Below are 27,862 nucleotides of genomic sequence, written 5' to 3' on the forward strand. Positions count from 1 at the left end.
AAACAAAATCAGGGTTTTATTGGTTAAAAAAAAAAAAAACAGGAAATGGATATGGGGTAAGCAGCAACAGTCTGCTGCTCTGTGTTACAAATGAGAAATCAGGCCAAGAGACATGAAATAACTGTTCACGTCCACACAGCTGGAACATGGTTGAGCTGAGATTTGAAGGAGGCTCCTCCAGGTCTAAGCTCTCGCTCTTTCCATTGTGCCTCGTGGCCCTCGAACACAGCACAAATGGATGTCCCTTTCTAACATGGTCAGGAAGCAGGTCTTTTCTTGCTTCAGGTCATTTTACAGATAGGGAAATGGAGGCACAAGGAGGTTAAGAGATTTACATAACAGAGGGTTTGAACCCAGGCAGTCACTATAAAGAGGAAATGTAGTAGTAGCAGCATTAGTCTGAAAACTTAATGTCTCTAAGTACCAGAGAGAGAGAGGGCAAGAGAGAGAGAGAGAGAGAGAGAGAGAGAGAAAACGGAAGAAAAGGAAAGAAATGTGAATTAACATATTAACATGAGCAGGAATGAGACAACAGACATGAAGAGGATTGATAGCAACTCTACCTGGGCCATGAGCTGCTTCTAGCCACCAGCCTACCAAGGGGGTGGGTGATGGGGGCAGTGATCTTGACACTCAACCTGGGACTTACAAGAAAGATTGATATAAGGATATCGACTGATATATTAAAAATATATGTGGTTAAGTATTGAAACCCTGTGAATGGTTTCAAGGTTCTTCAGATTGTGTGCATTAAGTTGAGTTTCCAAAGAAACTCATGTTTGGCTTTAACATTTACAATGTATTGACCCTTACAGATTTGGTTTAGAGCAGAAATACTAAAAGCTGATGGGAGCCCACTGATCAATTTGTCCTCCAAAGTGGTGCCTATGCAGAGACAGATGACCTAGTAACAACAGGTGTTCATTTGGTGAGAACTTAGTGATCAATGCTTCACATTTGTCATCTCATTTAATCTTTACCCATCTCTGGGGAAAGATTTCTTGTTTTTTCTCACTTTTCAAGTGAGAACACTGAGGTTCAGTGAAGTGACTTGCCCCAAACATACATGTGTGCAAGGGGCAGGGCTGGGGCTGTGATCTGGGTCCCCCTGAACCCACCCCCAGCGGCCTGTCTGTGGGGAAATCGGGCAGGGACCAGTAGACTTACTAGTAGATGAACCCCTAAATGCACTCGTGCAGCTGAATATTTGAAGCTAAGTGAGGGATATTACATTCCTTTCTCCTCATTTATATTTTGTTAATTCAGCCCAACATTTTAGCTGGTCGAGATATTTTTAGACTAGCAAACCAGTGCAATTCTGAGGATTAAGCTACTCTAATTCCATTGCACTTTCCTACATCTGGCAGAGGGGGCATACCTTTATGTAAAATTAAAAGCCAATGAAAGTTAAAAAATCTTTAAAAAAAAATTGTCAATAAATCTGCTTTCTTCCAGTTGTTCACAAATGAAACATGCTGTGCTGGTTTCTGAAAACCAAGAGGCCTGGAGAGAAATTTATGACTTCAAAACAAAATTTAGAGGTTGAGGGATTTAGCAGTTTGCAAGGAGCACAGAGCTAAGCCTGTGAGAAAGGCTGTTCAAAATGTCCTGGTCTGAAGGGCCAGGGTCTCTTTCAAAAGTCCCCGAAGAGGCTCTTAGGCATCTGAAAGGGTGCAAATGGGGAGAGAGCATTTTGAAGACATCTTTCCACTGGGAACTGGCGCTGGCCAGATTGTGCGTTTTCCCACACAAATGTGCTCACCCTTCTGTGAGCCAGGCATTTCCTGTGCACCGCGGGTTTTGTTATCCTTCCTTCTTCTTTTTTTCCTTCTCAGGGAATTATCCCAGATTTGTAGCCAGCCGTCTCTGCCATATTTTCTCTCAGAGCTTAGTCACACACACTCCCATATATGGGAATCCTTATCACATAGCTAACTCCCCAGCTAGGACATTTTATAGGAATTGTTTAGTGCATTGTGGGCTTTCTAAACTAAGTAATCCTCAGGATAGAATGGCAACAACAGGAGCAAGCATGGGTGTGTGTGTGTGTGTGTGTGTGTGTGTGTGTGTGTGTGTGTCTGTGTTTCAATAGCCTTTTTTGCTGCTAAAGCATATTTGACACATTTAAACTCAAGGTTTCATCCCCTTCAGTAGTTTTTGGATTGCAAAGTGAATTTTAAACTATTTAGAAAGGAATCTGCATTTATTGCCTAGGAGTAAAGTTGCAAGGCACGATGGGAGATTTTTTTCCCATAATAAAGGGTTTCAAATCCCCTCCACATTTGGACACTTTCTCTGCCTAGGCAGCAACAGCATACGGTTAGAGAGAATTACTCAGTCACAGGGTAGTCCAGCTTAAATAAACAGAAATAAAATGAGCGTCACAGAGTGGTCTTTTAGCAGATTTTCTTGCCTTGTGAGGAGTGCAGAAAGGCAAACACGAAATGCTATGGCTCTCATACAGTTATGCAATGAATTATGCTGTTCAGAGAATTTGCACATCTTTTTTCCCTTGGACAACCTAATTCCTCTTACCAGAAACCTGAGATTCCAAAGGACAAGTCATTTGCTTGATGATACACAGCTAATAACACTCCCCATTCAAAAACTCCAATTGTTTTTGTTGTTCAAGTCCAAACTCCTTAGCACAGAATTTAAGGTTTAACAAACATTTAATAAGCATCTATACAGTCAGGTACCTGCGTTTAGGCACCATGAGGGGCAAAGGTGAATAAGACTAGCTCTTGGAGAGCTGTAATGTAAGGGAAGGAATCTGTCATCAAACAAATAATTAATTGCAGCAATATAAGTGTCTTAGCCAGCTCGGGTTGCTATAACAAAGTACCGTAGACTGGGTGGCTTTATTGGTCACAGTTCTGGAGGCAGGGAAGTCCAAGATCAAGGTGCCAGCAGATTCAGGTCCCGGTGAAAGCCTGCTTGTTGGCTTGTAGACAGACAGACACACTTCTAGCTATGTGCTCACATGGCCTATGCCCTGTGCATGCATGTGAAGAGAGATTGAGATCTCCCTCTTTCTCCTCTTAAAATGGCACTAATCTCATCTTGAGGGTCCTACTTTCATGACTATCACCTCTTGTAGGACCCACCTCTAAATACCATCACTTTGGTGGTTTGGGCTTCATCAGATGAATTTTGCAGGCCACAAACATTCAGCCAATCACAATAAGCAAGTGAATGAGAAAGGATGATCTGGGATAGAGATTTGAAAACCCATCCTTCCCAATGGTCCCTCACTTGTTCCTGGGTCTATGAATAGCTTCCTTCCCATTGATGCATCAGGGAAACAAAAGGTAGAACATCTTACATCACTTAGATAGGAGAACGTGTGCGCGCTTGTCTGTTAGACTTTCAACCACAAGGTTAAAAGAGGGGCAGAGCTGTGAGTGAGGCTGGGGAGAAGGGGGTGAGGAGGGGCTGGCAGGGAAGACCAACACAAGGTCATTGACAATGACCCTGGAAGGCACTTCCCAAATTTCCTTCAGCGAAGACAGTCTGTTTGTACATTTTAATCAACATTTTGGACACAGAATATATGCTTTTTTCTGAGATGTCCGAAATCTTGAGACCCTCTCCAAAGCCAGATCCCCAGGGCCAGGGGGATAGTTAATATATAAGTGAGATTGACCTCCCGGAGTGGTAAGAACTCTCTTCTATAGTCAGTGCCAGGTTCTGTGAGTCAGGGTTGCCTTCCTGCCTGTGTGCTGTTGGCCTGGGGAGGAGAGTATTTGCTTTGCTCCAGGAGTAACTGACTCCAGGCCCGTCCACATGTGCAGAGTCCTGAAGTGGGCAAGTGTCTGTGCTCGGGGTAAAGCAGACGGACCCAACAGTTTGGCGGCCAGTCCCTCGGTCTGGAGCCCGGCCCCGCTAACGCCCTCAGGGTGCAGTGACGCCAACCTTTGGTGTGAGGACCCTTTGCCCCTTGTGCTCCATAGGCTTGGAGAGTTTCAAAAACAGTTTGAAATAGTTGGATCACCGCATACAATTTTTCTTGGAAGTAAAATGCTGAGAAATTGTACTGTTTGATCAAGTCAGAAGGATACAAGTTAGCTGTTTTCCTTGAAAGGCCCAGCGCTGTGTCCTCCATTCCTCCTCTCTCCCCTTCTTCTCTCCCTTCCTTTCACTTTGATGGAACACCTGCTATGTGCTGGCATGGCCCTAAGCACAGAAGTACACACTGAGGCATGGCATGACACCCCTCCTCTTTGTTCTAGAAATATTTATCGTATGTGCCAGGCACTATGCTATGTTATGCATTAAACAGGAAACACAGATTCTGCATCATCAGTATATAGTCTAGTAGCACTGGTATTGAATAAGCACTGAGGAGCATTGCAAGGGAAAAGAATAGGGTTCCGTGAAGGTGTATAACAGGGGGACTGAATTGCATTTAGGGGATCAAGCAGTTCATGTTCTAGAGCAGGAGCATGCAGAAAGTGTTTAAAACATGCTTTTAAGTAAGTAGGCTCTGTTTTTTAGTTTACATTCCATCTTCCTAAAGTTGGCAATCAGATTAATACTAAAAAATCTATTTAATCAAGTTATTTTGATTACATGAGCCAAGCAACCAGTCTGATAAATGAATTAGTTGCCCAAGAGTTAGGCAGACTTAGTCTTGGAATGATTGGCCTTTTGAAATAGGTCTACTCAAGACGGATTATTTAAACTTCCTAAGCTCATGTAGCAGTGGTAGTTGGCAGAATTCTAAGGGGGGTCCCCAATCCCCACCCTCCCCTCCCCCAGTATCTACCTTCTCCTAGTTATTCAGTCAAACACTAAGCTAGGTACTCTTGCAAAGGGATTTTGCAGATGTAACTAAGGTGTCAAATCAGTTGACTTTAAGATCAGGAGATTATCCTGGGGCCAGGGCTGATCTAATCAGATGAAACCTTAAAAGGACCTGGGCTCTTCCTGGTGAAAAAGACTCGAAGAGTGAGACAGATTCAGCACTGGCTGGCTTGAAGATGGAGGGGACCGTGTGGCAAAGGATGTGAGTGGCCTTTAGGAGCTGAGAGCAGCCACCAAAGAAATGGGGACCTCAGGTGTACACCACAAGGAACTGAATACTCTACAACCACGTGACTTTGGAAGATGACCTTGAGCTACCAAGGAGAACAAAACCTCGTGGACACCTTTAACCTTGTGAAATCCTGAGCAGAGAAGCCAGTCGTGCCGAGCACAACCTTCTGACTTATAGCACTGTGAACTCACAGATGAGGGCTGTTTTAAGCCGTTAAGTCTGTGATAACTTGCTGCATGGCAAGAAATAGAAAACCAGTGCAGCAGCTATGTTTGCCTGTTCAGCATCTTTTCCTTCAACTCCTAATAATATACTCAAATCTTCCTGACAACAAAGACTGGGCAAACGACGAGGCAGACCATCGTATTTCCTGCCTCAGGGCATGGTGACTGACTCAGGTGCCGGGCGGTGACCCAAGCTGTGCAGTCAGTGTCTTGACCTGACTTACCTGAAGAAGAGAGCTAATTTTCCTTTCTGGTCCTAAGCTGCAGAAATGTGAGCCCAGAGCTGTCCATAGCCATGTTCCTCACGATATGGTGAAACTGGTCTAGCCCCTGACACCCAAAGGGCATGGAGAGTCCTGACGGAGTTTGAGTCCCTGAATCCATTGTCCTTTGTCACCTGGCCCACGTTCTTTCAGCGATTTGGTTACGTGAGCCAAGGCTCCCCCTTTCCAGTTAAGCTAAATCACGTTCAGCTTTTGTCATTGGCGGCCAGAGTCCTGAACAACACAGCTAGGAGTCAAGAACAGTTAACTGGAAGATACCAGTTCTGCTTGTTAGACAATATCAAAGCATAGAAGTACCTCTTTGCACATAACCTGGGTTTTGTTTTTTTTTTAATCAGTGATGAAGGTCATCACCTGATAGCAAAAATACTAAACGCTAGCTCAATCTTCGTATTATTAGCTACCTTAGATGTCATCTGGTTCAGGTCCCTCATTTTCTACATGCAGAAGCTCAGGCCCAGAGAGGAGCAGCTAATTAGGAAGTGAGTGGGTCATTCCAGAATCACTGGATAAAAATGACCCAGGTTGAATGAAAAATGATGCTGCTTGCATCTAGTTTTTCTCTCCTGCTTTCCATGGTTACTTGGCTAGTTCTGCCACCATTCCAGACTGTTTTCCTCAAGTTTTAAAAAATTGTGTCTAGTGAATGCTGTGACTCTCCAGATCCTCGTGGTTTAATTTCAAATGAAACCTTCCAGTCTCTGAAACTCTGATGATATCTCAGTTGATCAGGATGATTTTTACTTGATTCTACTAAGAAGGGTGTAAAACTGCATCTTCCGGTACGGGCTGTTAGAAGCTTAGCTCCAGCACAGCTTATCTTTGTGAAGATTGTATGGAGATAAATTCATAAATGATTCCCATTCTCATCTCCCTTGAGTACAAATATAAGTTGTTTCCATAGATACCTGTTCACAAAACTAATGAAACAAGTGTTTTCCAAAACCTGCTTGAATGACACCTCTGACATATGAACTTATTAACTTCTTATTTCACTTGACAGCTAGAGCTGGCAGGGGTCTAAGAGATCATTAGACCCAGCCTCTCATTGTTCAGACAAAGACAATGGGCTCCAGAGAGGAGGAGGGTCTTGCTCAAGATCGGATTCTATTTTTAAAACATCAATAAGCAGTCTGCAATGCCTTTAAAAGAGATGGACGGATAGAATTTTTTTTCTTTAAAACTTGCAATTTCTGCATATACACCAAAAAAGGAGCAAAAAATATAAAGATCATCCACCATTTGGATTTTACATCAACTTGGGAAAGATTTGTTTCCAAAATTAAGAAAAATCTTAACAATAAGATATAATAAAATGACCTATTTGTTATAAATCTAAACATTGGGAGAGAAGGATTGCTTTTCATTATGAAAATTGATACCAATTTACTTTTAAATATTTAGAAAATTTTAAACTGTAGAAAGAAATAAGCAGGAAAAATGATCATAATTTTCATTACTCAACAAAACCACACTTCAACATTTCCAGTGTTTTTTCTTTCAGTCTTTTTTTTATATGTATAGGAAATTTAGGAGGATGACAGTCACAAATATTTTCCCATGTTATTACATCTTCTTTATAAATATCTACTAAGTGCATGTGAAATGTTTTTCTTTTGCTGTTCTATTATGGAAATGCTGGGTTTTAAAATAACCTTACAATGAGCATCTTCATGTATAAATATCCTTTTCCATATTTAGGATGATTTTCTTATTCCTCATAAATGGAATTTCTGGGTCTGTCTGATAGTAGGTGCTTAGCTCAATAGATATTCATGAACAGAATGAAATAAGTATATTAATCAAAATAGGTGAGGTGTGCCACGGTAAAAGCAGCTCTAGTATCTCAATGACCTAACAAAATAAGAATTTACTTCCTAGACATACAAAATCATCTTTGGGTTCAGGTTACCCTCTGAAGCTGCCGTCTTCCTTCTGTGGATTCAGCAATCCAGGCTGTTCAGTCTTTTGGCTCCAACTTCCCAACGGGGGCCTCTTCTGCGATCACATCTTCAGAGGAAGGTTCCTAAGTGCTTCAGTCCAGAAGTAACACACATCACCTCTGCCCATAACCCAACGGGCAGAACTAGTTACACAGCTAGTTCTGACTCCAAGGAGGTGAGGCAGCATGAGGAGGTGTGATCTTCCCACGCATAAGAAGGAGGTGATTGCTTTCCTATGACGTCACCATCGATTCCCATGAGAAAGTCCTTTCACTATACTTAATTACTATACTCATTGGATATTACTCCATTTAGAAAGTATTTGCTCTAGTGATGGACAAAAAAAAATTTAATTTTCATTCCTTTGATTACCTCAAGATTGACTTTTTCTTGTATTAATTAGTTCATTCATTAAATCAATCATTCAACAAATATTTACTGAATAGGTGACTCAGCACTGACCCAGGCACTGGGGCTGCAATGGTGAACACACAGACATGGTCCCTTCCTCATGGTCCTTGTAATCAATGACGAGTGAGAGTTCCTCTTTTATGAATTGTCTGTATAATACCCTTGCCTGTTTATATTGAGTTCTTTGTGTTTTTCTCATTGAAATGCTTGACATCTTTATACAGCGAAGAGAGCAACTCTTTGTTGTATTTACTGCAAATGTTTTCGTCAGTTTGCCTTTCAATCTTAATTTTGGTGGTGTTTTCCCTTTTTTACAGAATTTTGAAATTACCTATTTAAATCTATTGGATCCTTTCCCTTATGATTTCTTCTCTTGCTTTTAGGCTTAGAAAATAAATGGTTAAAACTACTTATATCCGGAAAAATGGTTATTTCTGAGTTTTCTTATAATTTTTCTCTCGCTGGAAACCACCTTGTGAGAAAACACACACATATGACACATATAATTATATTTATAATTATAGTATAATAATTATGTTATTCTTTTTATCATTTCAACTGAATAGAATTATATATATTAATTATATTATATATCAAATATATGTATACCTGTTTTCTCACAAGAGAAAAATTATAAGAAAATTCAGAAATATATATATTATATATACTCAAAAAGACATATTACATATAATTATACATTTTATGTGTGTGTTATATATGATTGCATTATGTAATATATGTATGTGTGTGTTTTCTCATAAGGTGGTTAATATATATAATTGTATATATTAATTATATGCTATGTAATTTATAAACATATACATATAAAATTCAGTGCAGAATCCAAGATGCCACGTGCAGATTATGAGCATAAAATTCCCTTCAGTAGATCCCATGCCCTCTCACCTCTCCTGTTTAGTACAACCTTTTCTCCTCTTGGGGTTCCTACTCTCTCTCACCTCCAGCTTCCCCACTATATTTCTATAGTGTTTTCCTCTCAGCAACCTGTCCCCTTTGAGGTATTAACTCACAAAAAATGAAGACCTTACTTCTGTTGGGGGGGGGGATTGTGTTTTAATTGGGGCTTCCAGCCCTTTAACTGACAATGATTAATTTTCAAAAGAGAAATTTCAGGCAGTGTGACAGTCCCTGGGGGAGGGGGGAGATTTTGAGCCAGGAACTCCTGACTTGTCTCTTCAAACCACACCACAAGATCTGCCTTAAGTGGCACCTACCAAAATCTCATGTTCTTCTCCCACGCTGACATGAAATCCAGAGTCAGCTGTCATTTGCTCACCCTGTATAAGGTTAGCTCCCCTCAGATGGCTGCTTTTCACATTATTTATCTTTTCCCCAAAGACTAGCTTCCTCTCCTGGCTACCATACTTCTATTATTAGCTCTAACACTGAGGCCCAGAATCTCAGTCACTTCCAGACCCATGGTTCATTCACTGTCCCCCAACACCATTCAGACATCCCTGTGTGTTTCCGTACTCTGGAAACATCTTTCACTGGGATGCTGGTCCACTTATCCAGTGCCTTGCAGGCACGGTCAGTAGTAACCCTTGCTCTTCTGAATCCACAGAGGACCTGTGTCTGTGCCAGGGGTCTCCAAAGTGGGGTGTCTATGGCGATCCTTTGGGGTGCGAGAAAGTAGTGGAATTTTTGCTTGTAAAATTTCAACTTTTAAAACACCCATTTTTTGTGTGTTTTTACATGGACATAGTATATTCATTTAGAAGTATATGACCAATTTTGGGGACTTTTCTGGTGGCTCAGTGGTTAAGAATCCGCCTGCCAATGCAGGAGACATAGGTTCAAGCCCTAGTCTGGGAAGATCCCACATGCCACAGAGCAACTAAGCCCGTGTGCCACAACTACTGAGCCTGCGCTCTAGAGCCCACGAGCCACAACTACTGAGCCCACGTGCCACAACTGCTGAAACCCATGTGCCTAGAGCCCGTGCTCTGCAACAAGGGAAGCCACAGCAATAAGCCCGGGCACCACAACAAAGAGTAGTCCCCGCTCGCCACAACTAGAGAAAAGCCCATGTGCAGCAACAAAGACCCAATGCATCCAAAAATTTAAAGTAAATTAATTAATTAATTTAAAAAAGAATAAACAGTCCTTAGTCTGAGAAACAGCTGGAGACAGTGTATGAAGGTAAGCTGAAACATTCTGCGCAAGGGGATGCATTGATGCTTGCTTTGTTTCAATGAACTGGTCACATTATTGAGTCAGAGAGAAATCCTCCCTTCCCATGTTTAAAAGTTGGAAGCTTATCTCTATCTGCTTCTCCAAAAACTGCTTTAAACATATCAGTTTTAGACATGTCGTATGCACATGTTTGGTCCCAGAGATATGGAAAAGTACTAGAAAAAAATTCACGGGATAATTTGAACCTCCAAAGAAAATATTCGACTTCACTGGGCACATATGCTCAGTCTCTGTCACCTCTCCCATCTCTTTCCTGTTGGTGACTCCTTCCCCTCATCTGTACTGCTGTCTGTCCCCCCACCTTTGGTTTCTGCCCTCCACGGCATTTTGCTGTTTTTGCTCTGGATCTGTAGCTCACTGCCAGGGGCTGGTGAACAAAGACTGTCCTCCACCTCCTCTGCACAACGTGTCTGTGTTGCTTCAATCCTAGAACCCACTTAAACCCACTCAGGCCCTTCCTTAGCTGCCATCACCCACGGCTCTAGTGGGTGGGTGCTGTGAAGAAAATACTTCTTGAAAAGAAAGGAGCCCAGCGGCTGCCCTCGATTCTTGGTTTCCCAAGAAGAGCTCTAATATCAAGAGTCCTGGTGTAGATGCTGAGCCAAACTCCCTTTGGGACCCATTGGAAGATGTGTTTCAGACCCATGGAGAACAAGAAGCAGGATGGATACACTGTCCCTGGTTTATCCATCACCATTGCCAGAGCTCAGGAACGATGCTTGCCAAAGAGCGTAGCATCCCATTAAAGGCTCATAATAAAATTCTAAAATTTACAAAAATAATAATGACTGAATTGGGTTTAAGTAACACTATCCTGTTGCAGTTGCTTCCTTCAGCTTCTGTTACATCTCAGAAGAAAAAGAAATCACAACAGAAAAGGACACACAAAATGTCCCTCCCCAAGTCTCTGTAGGGGAATAGTACATGTGAAGGCTGCCAATGGAAACCTTAACTCCTTAAAGGATAAGTAGGAAATAATCCCCCCTAAGTGTGGATCTTAGATTTATTTGTTTTATAAAGACAGGTTGTCCTGCTGAGGCCATAGGCAAATATGCACCATAGAAACTATCTTTCCTCTTGGCCACAACCGTGGCAGGCACTGTTAGTGGATCACCTACTCTTTCTTGCTAATCCTCAGTAGAATACTTTAGGAGAAACTAATGAACGTTGCCAAGGGAGGTGAAAGCTCTTTTCCTTTCTGACCTAGAGGAAGCACACACCCCTAAAGGAGTGGACTATTATCCAGAGAAGATGTAGCCCTTCATACAGAATCTGGAAACTTAGCAGATTCAGCCTACCATGGGAGGGAACTCCTGTCTCTCTCTCCCTGTGGGTCTGTCTTGAGAAGTCTAGCTGTGCTGGAGTGCACCAAGTGCAAAGGGAGAGAGAGATGTGGGGATATGCCAGAAGCTAGGCAGAGAGACCCTGGAGAGGAACACAAGCTGGAGATGAGTAAGTTACACTTTGTAAGCCAGATTCCTTAGTTACAGCTAGCTTTCTGGGTCTGTTTTCTCTTTTGCTATCCTTGAGCCATAAGCAAAATTCATTCATCCATCCATCCATCCATCCCATCCATTCATTCATTCATTTAACAGATATTTATTGGGCATCAATCTTGTAGCAGTCTCTGAACTATGATCTAGAATATGGGGATGAGTGACATAGAGACAGTCCAGGGAATGCAGACCAGTGACAGCCATTTATGCTCATTTACACTCAAATGGCCCTTTATGTTGTTTGGGGGAAATGCTGATGTTATGGGATCACACAGTAGGGGAGCCCAGGCTGTCTGAAGTCTAAGTGCTCTGGTTAAGGGGTGTCTATTCTCCAACATGGTCTCATTGGATGGACTGGATACAGAGAGTAGCATTATGGGCAGGGCTTGGGCAGGAAATTAAAGAGGACCTCTTCCCTGGGAGTCGTGGCCATGAGATTCAGGCACCTTATCCACATAAAGGCTCTTTTTCCACTGCCAGTCTTGGAGGATTGGGTGTGATACTAGTAGAGGTTTGATTTTTACAGGGTGGGAGCTAAATCTGGGATCTGCCATTGTGTTTTTCTATTCTCTCCCAAAGGTGATTCTTAGAAACCTCCACTCTGAAGACCTCTTGTCCTTCAATCAAGCATCCAGCACATCCTCACAACTCCCTTGGATCACCCTGAGGCCACTCTTCTCACCGTTGACACCACTACCATTATTCCTGACACATGAGGCAGGGTGATCCAAGACCAGAAGGTCATCATGATCAAGAGGTGAGCAGATAGTAATTAAAGGCAGAGAGGGTTGGGATTGGAGAGGAATTCCCTAATAGCTATTATAAATGGAGATACAGCAGGTTTGAACAAACGACCTGGAACAGGAGGAGGGGAAGAGGGGGGAGTCAGGCAGAGATAATGCCAAGAGGGGATGCCTGGGCTGTGCAGGGACATAAAAGGGGCTCAGAGAGGGCTTAGGGAGCAGATTGGAAAGGAAGATAGTGGAGGAAGGTAAAGACTCCAGTCTTTGGCATTCAGGTGTGTGGCTGGGGATTGTGAGAGACTGGATCAGGGAACTTGAAGGCTGGGATGTCCGCTGTGTTCTTGGAATGACTTCCTGAGGGCTTCGCATGTAACCAAATATTAGCACTCATTTACTAAATAAAAACTCTTCTGTCTCTGGGCTAGCAGGGAGTGGAGTGTCATGCCCCCCACCCTCATCACAAAGACAGGTCAGTCCCCGTCCCTAAGACTGTCACAACCTAGACCAAAAAGTGCCCCGAGAGCCTGGCAGGATCATCCTGGTGCACAGACTCAGTGTCCAGGGGTCCTGAGTGGCCATAGGACAGCCAGGGCTCCTGCCTCCCATAAATCCAAGCCAAGAACAGTAAAGCACAGAGAAGGGAGGTACGTAGGAGCAGGGAGAAGAAAAGTCCCAGAAATGCAGATCAGATTGCAAATAATAATAAAGCAATAACCTGGCTGAACTGCGTTCAATTCAGTTCAATTCACCAAGTACATGCTGAGTACCCGTGTGTGCCCGTTCTGAGCTAGTATGCTGGAGAGGAGGGCTACAAGAAAAAATGAGCAGTTTGGTGGAGGTCAGGCATGCTAAAGAGAAGGTATCTTTTCAGGCACCAAAGCTCTGCCCTGCAGATGGCTGCCTTTGCATTGGAGGTCCCCTGACAATTCACAGGCGATTTCGCTCAAAGACCTTCCAAAGCAGTCCCTCTAAGACCCTAGTCCGTGCCCCCAGGCAGCCAGGAGTCTGTTCCATTTGATACAGATCAAGCAGATCCTTTCTGAAGTTTTTGTAGAAATGGAAGTGATGTGATTAGAGTAGGGAATTTTAAAGGTGAAAAGAGGGGCAAGGATGGAGAATGGATTGGAGGTGGAGAAAATGCAGAAGTAGGGGGCCAGTGAGGAGAATACGAATATTCCAGTTTCACTGAGTTGGTGGCAGTGAGTAGAGCAAAGGGACAGAAGAGGATGAGGACACAGAGGCTCCACCAACTGACTGGCTGTAGAATACAAAAGAAAGAAGAGTTGGAGATGGCCTTGGGCAAATGAATAAGGAGAGTCAGGGGGCTCTGAGGAGAAGCATTTGAAGAAGGAAGGTAATGAGTTCAATGTTAGTGGTAATACAGGATTCCATCCTTCCTTTCCTGGATTCTTCCTACTGGTTCCCCTTCTCTAGGCTCAGCCCTCCAGTTCCCTTTTCATGGGGTTTCTAAAAGGCGAACTTTACTGGATCATTCCCTACATCCAGCCTCACCTTCGGTGAAAGCCCACTGTCCTGAGCACAGCATACGAAGCCTTGGAGCTCTGCCTTGCCTACATCTTAGCCTTGTCTCCTGCCACTCTCCCTCTGGGACTCAACACTCCAGACATCCTGAAATATTTGCATTTTTTCAAAGAAGGCAGTTTCATGCCTCAGTGCCTTTTAACTGTAATGCCTCACCCTGGAAGTTCTTTCCCTCCTTAACTGCCTGGTGAACTCCTCACCATTTGTTCTCAGATGGCTTAAAATACAACAAAGCATTCCCCAATGGTCCTTCTCACCCTCTCAAAGGAGGTTTATTCAAAGAATGCAAGGCTGTTCAATACTTGAAAATCAATCAATGTATCCACCATATTAATAGCTAAAGAAGAAAAATCACACGGTCTTATCGACTGATGCAAAAAAAAAATTTTAACAAAATTCAACATGTATTCATGATAAAACTCTTAGAAGAAAATAGGAGTAGAGGGGAACTTTCTCAACCTGTTGAAAAGTATCTACCAAAAGCCTACAGCTAATATTACACTTAATGGTGAAAGACGGAATACTTTCCTCCCAAGATCAAGAACAAGGTAAAGGATGTTTGTTCTCACCACTCTTATTCAATATATTATTGGAAGTTCTGATCAAATTAATAGACACAAAAAGGAAATGAAATGCATACAGATCAGAAAGGAAGATATAAAACTGTCCCTATTTGCAAATGACATGGTTGTCTATGTAGTAAATCCCATGGAATCTATAAACAAACAAACAAACATACAAACAAAAACAACCCAACTCCTAGAACAAATAAGTGAGTTCAGCAAAGTTGCAATATACAAGATAAACATACAAAAATTGTACACATTTGTATTTCTAGATATACAGTTGTATATGCAATTGTTATTTCTATATATCAATGAATAGGTGGACATCAAAACTCAAAATACAATGCCATTTTCAATTACTCAAAAAAAAAAAGAAATGCTTAAGTGTAAATCTAACAAAACATCTACAGAACTTCTATACTGAAAACAATGTTGAAAGAAACCAAAGATCTAAGTAAGTGGGGACATAGCATGCTCATGGATTGGAAGGTTCAACATAATTAAGAGGTCAATTCTCCCAAATGCAGGTTTAGTGCAATTCTTATCAAAATCCTAGCAAGATTTTTTATAGGTATAGACAAAAGTATTCTAAAATATATATGGGGACTTCCCTGGTGGCACAGTGGTTAAGAATCCGCCTGCCAATGCAGGGGACACAGGTTCGATACCTGGTCTGGGAAGATCCCACATGCCACAGAGCAGCTAAGCCCGTGCGTCACAACTACTGAGCCTGTGCTCTAGAGCCCACGAGCCACAACTACTGATCCAGCGTGCTGCAGCTACTAAAGCCGGCACACCTAGAGCCAATGCTCCACAAGAGAAGCCACCGCAATGAGAAGCCCGCACACTGCAACGAAGAGTAGCCCCTGCTCACTTCAACTAGAGAAAGCCCGTGCACAGCAACGAAGACTCAACGCAGCCAAAAATAAATAAATAAAAATAAAAATAAATAAAATTTATATGGAAATGCAGATGAACCAGAATAGCTAACATCGTCTTGTAAAAGAATTATACAATGGAAGGAATCAGTCTACCTGATTTTAAGACAGAGCTGTGATGTTTACAGAGTGATAGACACATAAACCAATGGAACAGAATAGAGAATCCAGAAACACATTAACACAAATATGCCCAACTGATTTTTTACAAAAGTACAAAAGCAGTTCAATGGAGGAAGGCTAGCTTTTTCAATGAACCTCGACTTAAATCTCACATCTTATTAAAAAATTAACTTAAAAGGATCATGGGCTTAAATGTAAAATGTAAAACTAAGAAACTTTTAGAAAAGAAAATATCAGAAAAAAATCTTTGGGATCCAAGGCTAAGCAAAGAGTTCTTAGATTTGCCACCAGAAGCATGATCTATAAAAGAAAAAAAATTGAGTTTCATCTAAATTTAAAAATTTGCTTTGTAAGTATCCTGTTATGAGAATGAAAAGACAACCTTCAGACAGTGAGACAATAAATTTGCAAACCATACTTCTGACAAAAGAATAGCATCTAGAATACATAAAGATCTCTCAAAATTCAACAGTAAATAATAAAAGAAAACCAATTAGATTTGGGGGAAAAGGCATGAAGGAATATTTTGCTGAAGAGGATATAGAGATGGTAAATAGGTATGTGAAAAGATGCTCAACATCACTAGCCATTAGGGAAATGTAAATTAAAACCACAATGAGTTATCACTATACATCTATCAGAAAATCTAAAATAAAACATAGTGACGGCATTAAACCTGATCACTTATACATTGCTGGTGGGAAGGTAAAATGGTATAGCCACTTTGGAAAACTTTGGCAGTCTCTTAAATAACTAAAAATGCAACTACCTTATGACCCAGAGTTTCAATCCCAGAGAAATTTTTGCAGAGAAATGGAAACACGTTCAAACAAAAGGCTGTACACGAATGTTCAAAGCAGCTTTTCTGGTAGCAGCCCCAAACTGTAAACAACCGAGATGTCCTTCAACAGGTGAGCGGCTAAACACACTGTGGTACATTCATATCATGGAATACTTCACAGCAGTAAAAATGAATGAACCACTGATACACACAACAAGTTGGTTGAATCTCCAAGGAGTCATGATGAGTGAAAAAAGCCAATTCCAAAATGTTACATATTATATTACTACATTTACATAACATTCTTGAAATGACAAAATTACAGAAATGCAGAATGGATTAGTGATTGCTGAGAGTCGAAGATAAATGGGGGAAGGAGATGCAGGAGGCAAGGGGGCCTGGCTATAAAAGGACTACAGGATGTAGTGATGGTATTGCTCTGTGTCTTGACTGTCTCAATGTCAGTATTCTGTTTGTGATCTCATACTACAGCTTTGCAAGGTGTTACCCTTGGGAGAAACTGGGTAAAGGATACAAAGGATCTCTCTGTACTGTTTCTTACAACTGCACAGGAATGTACAATTATCTCAAAATAAAAAGTTTAATTATAAAAATAAAGCAAAAACCACACCCCTTTATCATCTCACAGATCAGAAGTCCAAGCATAGCACAACTGGATCTCCTGCTCAGGTCTCACCAGGCTGAACCCAAGGTGCCAGCCAGAGCTTGGGGGTCTCATCTGATGCTTGGGGGTCTTCTTCCAAGTTCAATCAGGAGTTGGCAGAACTCAGTTCCTTGTGGCTCTAGGACTGCTCTCCCATTTCCTGGCTGACTGTCAACCAGGGACCATTCTCAGCTTCCTAGGGCCTTCCTGCTATTTCCTGCTATGTGGCCCTTCCCATATTCCCTCTCATGCTTAGAAGGGCTCAGATCCACTTATGGCCTCATCTGAGGTCAGGCCCCCCCGGATAATCTCCCTTTTTATTAACTCCAAGTCAATTGATTAGTAGCTTAACCATGGGCGTGATAGTGCATCATATTCACAGCTTCTGCCTGCACTCAATGTAAACAAATTGCACGAGGCATGTACACCAGAGGGCAGGAATCTTGGACTATCTTAGATTTCTGCCCACCACAGACCATCTTAGCCCCAGTGCTCTGGGTGGGATAGACTGAGGTCTTTGTTGGGACTGCACCGCAGTGCAATTCTTCTCTCTGCTCAGTCCTTCAGCCTTCATTCCCCATAGTCATTGATCCCTAGAGCACTTGCCAATCAGTTTTCTGCCTGTGAGTCTGTTTCCCGAGGAACCTGACCTAAGACAGTAGTGCTATACTAGAGGGCATGGAAGACAGATTGATGACATTTTAAAAATCCCTGAGCCAGGTATATGTGAGACTCTACTTAAAAAGGATGTTGACAGGGGCTTCCCTGGTGGTGCAGTGGTTGAGAATCTGCCTGCCAATGCAGGGGACACGGGTTCGAGCCCTGGTCTGGGAAGATCCCACATGCCACGGAGCAACTGGGCCCGTGAGCCACAATTACTGAGCCTGCGCGTCTGGAGCCTGTGCTCCGCAACAAGAGAGGCCGCGATGGTGAGAGGCCCGCGCACCGCGATGAAGAGTGGTCCCCACTTGCCGCAACTAGAGAAAGTCCTCGCACAGAAACGAAGACTCAACACAGTCATAAATAAATAAATAAATAAATAAAAGAACGTGAATTTCTAAAAAAAAAAGGAAAATTGGTATGCTAGACCTCATAAAAATTAAAATCTTTCACTCCGTAAGAGGATGAAAAAGCAAATTATAGACTAGGAAAATGTATAAAAAAAAAAACAAAGGATGTTGACAGAGCTCTGGGGGGTTATCCCTAGGCTGTCAAGTCAGGAGCACCACATGGGTAATCGTTGACAATGACAACTAAGTCACTCAATGGTCCGCCTCTAGACTGAGCTTAAACTCAGTTCTCCTTTAACATCATCATCATTACTATGATATCGTAGTTATCATACATTGAGAGTTCACTCTGTTTCAGAAACCATGCAAAACATTTCGCCGACCGTCTAATGAGCCATTATAGCAGAGTGGTTGAGAGTACCAGGGGTTAGACGACTCAGCGTTGAATGCCAGCTTCTCCATTTCATAGCAATATGGCTCCAGTTAGTCCAGCTTTCCAAGGCTCAGTTTCCTCATCTATAAAATAAGGATGGTATCTGTTTTGTAGAATAACCCTTCAGGTAGAACTCTTAATATGTGCTTGGTACAGAGCAAGCATTCCATAAATGTCAGCAATCTTAAAGCCTCATTCAATTCTTATAACAGCCCTGCACGAGGGTTTATAGCTGAATAAGCTGAGGTTCAGAGAGGTCAAGCAGCCTCCTAGTATCCAACAAACAGCTAAAAGGTGTCAGAGGCAGGATTTAAACCAAGCTCCTTCTGACTACAAGGTCTTAGCCCTTAACCATTATCCTGGCTTGCCTCACTTTGTGGGTATCCACGGGAGCAATGAAGCCAACACTGCCTTAAGCACAATGCAGAAAGAATGAAAAGACACACGCAGAGTCTTAAAATCCCTGGGAAGGAAATGCAGGGGGGAGGGAGTTGCCACTGGTTCACCTGAAGGACGTCAGGATTCTGAGCCTGAAGCTGTGTGCTGCCACGTGGCTTCCTAAATGGGGTAGTGGAAATCAGAGTCTCTCTTCTCAAGACAGCTAAGCCCTTCAGGAAAATGTTATTACAGGTCCATGATCTCTTATTCAAACATTTTGATTCAGACAGCTCTGAATACCAAAAGTTTTTCATCATTCTGACTTGACCCAGATTGACGTGAGCTCTTTGTCGTCTTTGCAGCTTCACAGAGGAATGAATAGTCATACATTTGCTGCAGAAATGTTCGTGTGATCATTTCCTGAGGTGTCAGCTACTGAGTTACCTTTCTAAAATCTGAGAAATCCTGAATTTCGGATGAGGGCTTGGGGGCCTTTAATTATTATCTCTGACAATTTTTTGCTACTTACCAGAGCAAAGAACACAGACACACCAGATTTCGTTCACGGAATGACTTTCATGTAAAGAGCTTTTATCCAAGAGTTCTTCAGAGGATCCCTTGTTCCCCACAAGGAAGAATAACCAGCCCCAGGCCATGCGTACCCATCCAGCTCTACCTGAAAGCAGGCTGGGTACCCTAGGTGTCTGCTGCCCAGTCTACTTCCCAGCACCATGGTTTTCCACTCTGTGTTATAGAATTGTCCTGCATTGTTTTCCCGCCCAGAATGCTGATTCTGGCGTGACTTTGTGTTGTTTGGGGCTAAGGGGGTTGAGGTGGAGAGAATGTCGAGGCTGTGGGTGCAGAAGAGAGACAGGAATCGTGACCCTCCCCAACCTCCAGTTCCTTTCCTGGAGCCTCTGGGGATAGTAGTCGTTTGCTCACAGTATTTTCCATATAATCCCAAAGTGTAAACTTGACCTATTTTGAATGCATAAATTCCACGCCATCCTTTCTCCTTCTTCACTATTTAAATGAGACAAAATATCCAATGAGGTACAGACTTGGTCTTATTTAAAATCACAGGTCTACAGCTGCGAAGGAATAGAGTCCCTATAAGGAATAAACGGGCCGTATCTCAGTATTGCTGCTGGGTCTATTTTCTACCGTTGAAAACCACGTGTAGCCACTTTGAGGTGGGCTGAATAGGTGGGGCATCATTCTACCACCATTTGTTTAGCTGCACTTGGCAAATGTCAAGTCCAAGTCTGTGTATTTGGACAAAATGAGGTCAGCAGCCTCCTGATGGGCTTTCTGTCTGGCAGACAGCAACTCACCAGCCTCCTCTCCACTAGGAATTGCAGGACTCCTAGGGAAGCATCAAGTGATTAAGGTTCCTGGTTGCTTTCTTCTCTTCAGGATAAATATCAGAGATCAGCCAGTACAGAAGATATTTGCCGCTACTCCAGCTCCAGAGCCCGCCCTGAGTGCAAACTCAGTGAAGACTTGGAGCATTTAAAGTAAAAAACAAACTAAAAATGGCTCTACGTTTGGTCACTTCCAAATTATTCTCATACTTACGGTCTATCCAGGGCCATGTCTCCTTCATTTCCTTCTCATCAGTTATCTATCTTTGGCCAACAAATCATCACTGGTGATTCCTTTTCCAATACATGGCTGGGAAGCAATGAGACAGAAAAACAAAATTGTTTTCTTGTTTGAGTTAAATTCAATTTTACAAACAAATTGAGTTTGTGCTAATGGCCAGGTATTCTGCTTGGTACTAGGGATAAAAGGACTGGGGATTACAGTCAAGTGATAGGGAAAAGACCAGTTGATTCTCAATGATGAAAAGTTAGCACAGATGCTACAGGAGACGTGAGAGTCACTCAACTTTGCCTTGGTTGGGGTAGTGGAGGATCAGGGAAGTCTTCCTGGAGGAGGTGACAGCCATTCTAAATCTTGAAGATTGAGTAAGAGTTACCCAGGCAAATGGGTGAGAAGGGGGTGAAGACATTGTATGCAGAGAATACTTCTGCAAAGGTTCTGAGGTGAGTACGTGGCATGAATTATATACATACAATTTAGTTTCAAATACTTCAGCCTAGACAGAGAGATGTATCTGTTACTTTTTTTTTTTGGATCTGTTACTTTTAATCTACATCCTAGGAGCAATTTGTTAACATCTGAAGTGCCCTGCTCAGGAATACACATTCCAGAGTGTTTGTAAGCTTTGATAGATGCTAACTGGATGTCACGCTCCAGAGGTACCTTCTACAAGAGCTTCGGCCATCTTTTTTCCTTTCCAGCTTTATTGAGATATTACTGACTTATAATATACGTAAGTATAAGGTGTACAATGTGATGATTTGATACATGTATATATTACAAAATGATGACTACAATAAAGTTAGTTAACACCTTCGTCCCCTCACATAATTACCATTGTTTTTTGGGGGTGATAAAATTTTAAATCTGCTCGATTAACAACTTTCAAATATATAATATGATATGGTTAATTATCGTCACCATGCTGTACATTGGATCCCCCGAATTTATTCCTCTTATTGCTGGGAGTTTGTACCTTTTATCAACACCTCTTACCTTCCCCACCCCCGGCCCTTGGCAACCATCATTCTATTCTCTATTTGTATGAGTTTGACTTTTTTAGATTCCTCATATAAGTGAGAACATAAAATATGTCTTTCTGTATCTGACTTATTTCACTTAGCATAACGTCCTCAAGGTCCATCCATGTTGTTGCAAAGGCAGGATTTCCTTCTTTTTTACGGGTAAATAATGTTTGTATATATATATGATATATATATATATATATATATATGTTTGTATATCATATACATCATATATATATGTATATCATATATATGATATATATACACATTTTCTTTATATAGTCTCTTTATATGGACACTTAGGTTGTTTCCACATCTTGGCTATTGTAAATGATGTTGTGATGAACATGGGGACACAAATATCTCTCTGAGTTGGAGTTTTCATTTTCTTTGGATATATGCCCAGAAGGAAGGTTCCTGGATCATGTGGTAGTTCTATTTTTAATTTGTGTATCTTCTTTGGGAAAATGTCTATTCAAGTCCTTTGCCCATTTTTAAATTGGATTGTTTGGTTTTTTGCTGTTGAGTTGTATGAGTTCTTTCTATATTTTGGATATTAACACCTTATCAGATAGACAGTTTGCAGATATTTTCTCCTGTTCCATATTTGGTTTGCAAATATTTTCTCCTGTTCTCCTTTGTATTTTGATGATTTTTCCCTTTTTCGTGCAAAAACTTTTTAGTTTGATATAGTCTCACTTGGTTGTTTTTGCTTTTGTTGCTAGTGCTTTTAATGTCATATCCAAAAAAAAAATCTTTGCCCAGACAAATGTCAGGGGCTTTCTCCCTATGTTTTCCTCTAGCAATTTCATAGTTTTGGGTCTTGCATTTAAGTCTTTAATCCACTTTGAGTTAGTTTTTGTGAGTGGTGTAAGATAGGGATCCAATTTCATTCTTCTCCATGTGACGATGCAGTTTTCCCATCACCATTTATTGGAGAGACTATCCTTTCCCCACTGAGTCTTCTTAGCCTCCTTGTCAAAAACTAGTTGGCCGTATATGCGTGGGTTTGTTTCTGGGTAGAGTTTCAGCAATCTTTATCTTCCATCCTCACTAGAGAGTTTGTTCATCTGTATAATGGGTTTAGAAATAATTTTCATTGTTTAAATGAATGGTGAAAAATGTATGGTGGATAGCTAGAAATACAATATGGGCTCTCCATGGTTACATGAACAGAGTGTAAGGATTTTGCAAGCTCAAGGGCTTACACCCTTCATAATGGCTCGCCATGCCTAAGATTCCACCTGATCTCTGTGCCTCACTTAACAGATGAGGCTGTTGCCTGATTCTGACCAGTAGCCCAGATGAATTCTGCCACTAGAATATTGTCTCTTTATACAAGGTGTGTGTCAGACAGAGAGCAAACTTAGGAAAAACAGATTGTGCATGTTTGTAGTGCCTGCTTATTAGTAAATATTTGTACGTATAGCAGAATTTGGTCTGGGTCTTGCTTTCGAGGCAACCTACCCAATGCAACCAACCCCGTAGTTGGGCAGTCGCGGTAGAGGAGATCTATAATCCTCAGCTCCCTTTAACTAGGGTAGGCTATAGATACTCTGCACAAAAAGCCTAATAATTATAAGCAGCCAAATTGGCTGGAGTCAGTTTCCTGCAGCACGATTCCTTTGTTTGTTTTTAACAGTGCTAGCCATCCTTCCCCACCACTCCAGCGGGGGAGGTATCCAAGGCAGCTCAGTTCAGCCGAGCGGCAGGAAGGACAGAATCCCATGGAAAGGAGCCGAAGTTCTATCAGGAAGACAACACCAGTTCTGACAAATCTGGAAGGTGATGCAAGGACAAAGATAACACCACTTGGTGACTGGGAGCTGAGAGCAGGATGGAAAGGGGTGTGGGGCACAGGTTAGCATGAGCAAGTCAGGACTGAGGCTGTGACCAGCAGGTGATTGCCAGAGCACACCTTTGTCATGGTGCCAGAACAGACCATGCCTCTTAAAGGAGCCACATGCGCTGGACACCAGTCAACTCTCCATGGTCACGCTTGTTACCTATTGCTTCACCACTCACCTCCCCTGAGTACAATGTGTCTCCTGTGTCTCCCATTCAGCTAATGGCATCACCATCCACTTAAGAATCATCTTGGGCATCTCCAATATCATCTTCCCAATTTTAATCAATCATCAAATCTAAAAACTTCTATCAACGAAGTATCTCTTGACCCCATCCCCAGTCGCCTTGGTTCTGGCTCTCAACATCTCTCCGTGGGACCGTCGCTGCCCACACTGCAAGAGGTTCCTCGCCGGCTTCCTGCTCACAGCATCCCCTTCCTCTCTACCATGGCGCAGCTGCCTCTCTGCCCTACACATTAAATCCCTTAGGAGGCTCCCCATTGTCCTTAGCAGACCAAATTCCAGAGCACGGCGTATTAGAGCAGTTTTATTACAAGTGATAGAAACTTTAGTAGGACTATTGGGGATGAAAGGGGGAAATTTATTGATTTACATAGCTGAATTGTGGGAAATACACCTGTTGTGTCCCAGATATTTGAATCAGGGGCTTGAATACCATTGGAATTTTTTCTCTTTCTCTGTGTATTGTCAACATTGTCTTTGCCTTTTTCCACAAGCCTGGACCATGACCCCTGGCCCCTTGGAGCCCATATCTACCTAGTTGCTGGTACCACTAAAGTGGGTAAGGCCCCTCTTTTCTTCAATTCCAATTTGAAAATTTCCAGGAAAGAACTCCTACCGGTCTGGCCAGGATGATGGGCCCATCCCTGGTCTAATGAATACTGCTGGGATGGGGAAGCGGAAACCATGGTTACTATACATGTCCCTGGCTAGGGACCAAGAGCATGATGTACCATCAATATTGATGAAAATGGATGTCCTTAGATAATCTACCAAAGTTCTCTGATAATCTACTAAAGAAAACATGGTCCAAATAATTTTCTTCCTGGCCGGCTAACCCCTGCAGTATGGTACAGGAGTTAAGCCCTTATGCTCTGGAATAATATAGACGTAGGTTCAAATCCCAGCTATCCCAGTTCCATTAGTTGTCTGACCTTGGGCAATCCAGTGAGTCTTAGTTTCCTTATCTGTAAAATGGGGAGGGACATATATATCAAGAGGCCCGTGTGAACATTTAAGGAGACAGGCATCGAGAGCACCTAGAACGGAACCTGGCTCACAGTGCGAACTAGGGGAGCTCTTCCTGCCCACATGAGTGGACAGCCTTCAGAAGGCAGCAGGGCCTCAGGCTACTGCCTGCTGCCAGCAGAATGAGATCAGGGTTACTCAGAGGAACAGACTGACCTGATTCACAGCACTCCAGTGAAGGGACCCATCTGACACCCCAGAGAAGACAGTGCCAGGAAGAGGAGTTGCTTGGCACACGATATTCTCAAAAGCAGGGATGAGGGGTCCCTTCAAAGCACCCCGTCTCCCTGCCAGAGGAGGACAACGTCTGAGGGGAGGCACTTCTCCACTGAGATGCTTATAATGCCGCCAGCCTCGCGGGTTACAGCCTGGAATCATCTCTTTATTAAATAATAATTAAGAGGCCCCTGTAAAGGGAATCTGGGTATAATTACCTGACTCATTAAGCTGCTCAGTCGAAACTGGGAGGCCGTTTTACTTCAGTGGCCGCACTCTTAGGCAATTTTCGTGTTTCTGGAAGCTGCAAGTGGAGTCTCACTTTTGTGGGGGGCTCAGACTCAAGGTCGTGTGTCCTCATCCCTCAAGAAGGCTCCAGCCAAGCCTATGATTCAAAGGGCGAGCCCTCCCCTTTCCTGTTCCGACAGATCTAAATTGGTCTTGGAACAGAACACAAGGAAGGGCGGAGGGACCAACTGGGCAAGGAGTCAGCTCATTAGTAGCCTCTATGGAAGTGCTGAAATGAAGCAAGTTAAAAGCATATTAGTTTAAATGAGACTTTTCATCAATGAGGGGAGGTGTTTAGGTAGGAAGCAAATGTAATCATTTTGTGATGGGGCGTAGTTTGGTAATTAATGGGGAAGTTGTCAGTATAATCTTGAAGGAGTCCCAGGAAATGAAGAAATCTATCTTTATTAAGGAAAACCCAGGAGAAAAAGTTATTGGAATGCAGATAATTCACCAGCAAGGTCCTGGTAGTAAGTTTTTATTAGATGCATGAGTCGGGACAGTCTCTCTGCCCCATCTGTGTTTTGTCTTTGCCCAGACCCACTTCTTCTCCTTTTTTTTTTTTTAGTTGAAGTATAGTTGATTTACAATGTTGTGTTAGTTTCTGGTGTACAGCAAAGTGATTTAGTTTCTCATATATACATGTTCATTTTCATATTCTTTCCCATATTAATTTATTACAAGATATTGGCTATAGTTCCCTGGCTATACAGTAGGACCTTTGTTGTTGTTGTTCTTTTCTATTTTGTATATAGTAGTGTGTGTCTGTTAATCCCAAACTCCTAATTTATCCCTACCCACCTTTTCCCTATGGTAACCGTAAGTTTGTGTCCTAGGTCTGTGAGTCTGTTTCTGTTTTGTAAATAAGTTCATTTGTATCATATTTTAGATTCCACATGTAAGTGATATCATATGATATTTGTCTTTCTCTTCCAGACACACCACTTCTCCTAATGGAAATACAGAGAAGAAAAGAGAAGGTTGCAGGGGTCGTGAAGCAAGCACAGGTTTCTTTCTGCTTCTCAGAAGGGCTGGCCAGCGCCTCGGCCATGCTCCTCAGGAATGGCTGGGAAAACGAGCCTACTTGGTGGGCCAGCCAGGTTCCTGCTACCTGAAGGACTGTGCAGACTCCCAGTGGCTGGAAAAGGAGTCTGAGGGAAAAGTCCTACAAAGGCACCCGTAGCATAGTGGTTAAGGCAGGGCTCTGGGGGCTTCCCTGGTGGCTCAGTGGTTAAGAATCCGCCTGCCAATGCAGGAGACACGGGTTCGAGCCCTGGTCCGGGAAGATCCCACATGCCGCGGAGCAACTAAGCCCGTGTGCCACAACTACTGAGCCTGCGAGCCACAACTATTGAGCCTGCATGCCACAACTACTGAAGCCCGTGCGCCTAGCGCCCGTGGTCCACAACAAGAGAAGCTACCGCAACAAAGAGTAGCCCCCGCTCGCCGCAATTAGAGAAAGCCCGCACGCAGCAACAAAGACCCAATGCAGCCCCCCAAAAAACAATCAAGTCAAGGCTCTGGAGCCAGAATGCCCGCGTTCAGCTTTCTGCTCGGGGTCACGGTGGTGTGTGACTTCAGGCCAGCGACTCAAACTTTCTGAGCTTCAGTTTCCTCACATGTAACAGGGACAATAATTGTGTCTGTCTCATAGGGCTGTTATGATGATTAAATGAGTCATTCCACGGGAAGCATTAACAGCAGTACCTGGCACTTAAGGTCTGCTCAACAAGTGTTAGCTACTATCTAGGACTTTGCCGTCCAGTATGGTAAACACTAACCACATATGGCTATTGAGTGCTAGAAATGTGGCTAGTCTGGCTTGATAGGTGCTGTAGGTACAAAGTACACACAGATTTCAAAGACTTTGTAGGAGAAAAAGAATATAAAATATCTCATTGATAGTTGTTCTGTTGATTAATTGAAGTTGATATTTCAATTGTATGTTGAAATAATAGCATTTTGGAATATACTGGGTTAAATAAATACATAATATAAAAATTAATTTTACTTTCTCCTTTTATTTTTTTAAAATTTTGGTAAAAAACACATAACACGTGACACACATTTATCATCTTAACTGTTTTTAAGTGTACAGTTCAGTGTGTTAATTATATTCACAAATACAGCTCTCCAGAACTTTTTCATCTGGCAAATCTGTAACTCCATATCCATTAGATAACAACTCCCCTTTTCCTTCTCCCCCCTAATCCTTGACAACCACCATTCTACTTTCTGTTTCTAAGAATCTGACTACTTTAGATACCTCATATTAGTGGAATCATGTAGTATTTGTCTTTTTGTAACTGGCTTATTTCACTTAGCATAATGTCCTCAAGTTTCACCCATGTTGTAGGATGTGACGTGATTTGTTTCCTTTTGAAGGCTGCATAATATTCCATCCTTTTAATGTTTTTAAGATAGCTGCTAGAAAACTTAGAATTTAATTTGTGGCTTGTATTATATTTCTAGGATGGTGCTAGTTTAGAACCAGTAGTTCTTAACTCCATTAGTCCCAACCCTGCCTTATAACAACTAATTTGTAATACCTCCTTCACTCTCCTGAAAGTTACAGATAAAATAACTCATCTATATGCATAATGTAAAAAAAAATCAATATAATGGCCTAACTATAATGTGAAGGATAAAAGAAAAGAATCTACAGGGAAAAAAATGTATTTCAACTTATGGCTAGACATGAGTACTTGAAGACAAAATAATCAGATGCTTGAATACATATGCAGAATCACCTTTAATGAGATCACTATTAATGCAGAGAACTAACTCAAATTCTAGCAACCATGTGGCCATCAGAGATGTG

General features: G+C 42.3%; 1 long non-coding RNA gene across 5 annotated transcripts in view; it reads left to right on the plus strand.

The window, feature by feature from the left end:
• The window catches only part of LOC103001419 (uncharacterized), a 63,176-nt gene extending 36,164 nt beyond the window's left edge, over positions 1 to 27,012 (plus strand). For 3 of the 5 annotated variants that reach the window (XR_009005764.1, XR_009005767.1, XR_009005766.1), the window contains 4 exons: positions 12,193 to 12,370; positions 20,958 to 21,129; positions 23,064 to 24,070; positions 25,978 to 27,012. This is a non-coding gene — a long non-coding RNA (uncharacterized LOC103001419). The remainder of the gene's footprint in view (positions 1 to 12,192; positions 12,371 to 20,957; positions 21,130 to 23,063; positions 24,071 to 25,977) is intronic. The other 2 variants (XR_003622673.2, XR_009005765.1) reach the window with 2 other exon arrangements.
• Positions 27,013 to 27,862: the final 850 nt, after the last annotated feature.

The sequence above is a fragment of the Balaenoptera acutorostrata genome, chromosome 17 (assembly GCF_949987535.1).
Source record: "Balaenoptera acutorostrata chromosome 17, mBalAcu1.1, whole genome shotgun sequence".
NCBI classification, from domain to species: Eukaryota; Metazoa; Chordata; class Mammalia; order Artiodactyla; family Balaenopteridae; genus Balaenoptera; species Balaenoptera acutorostrata.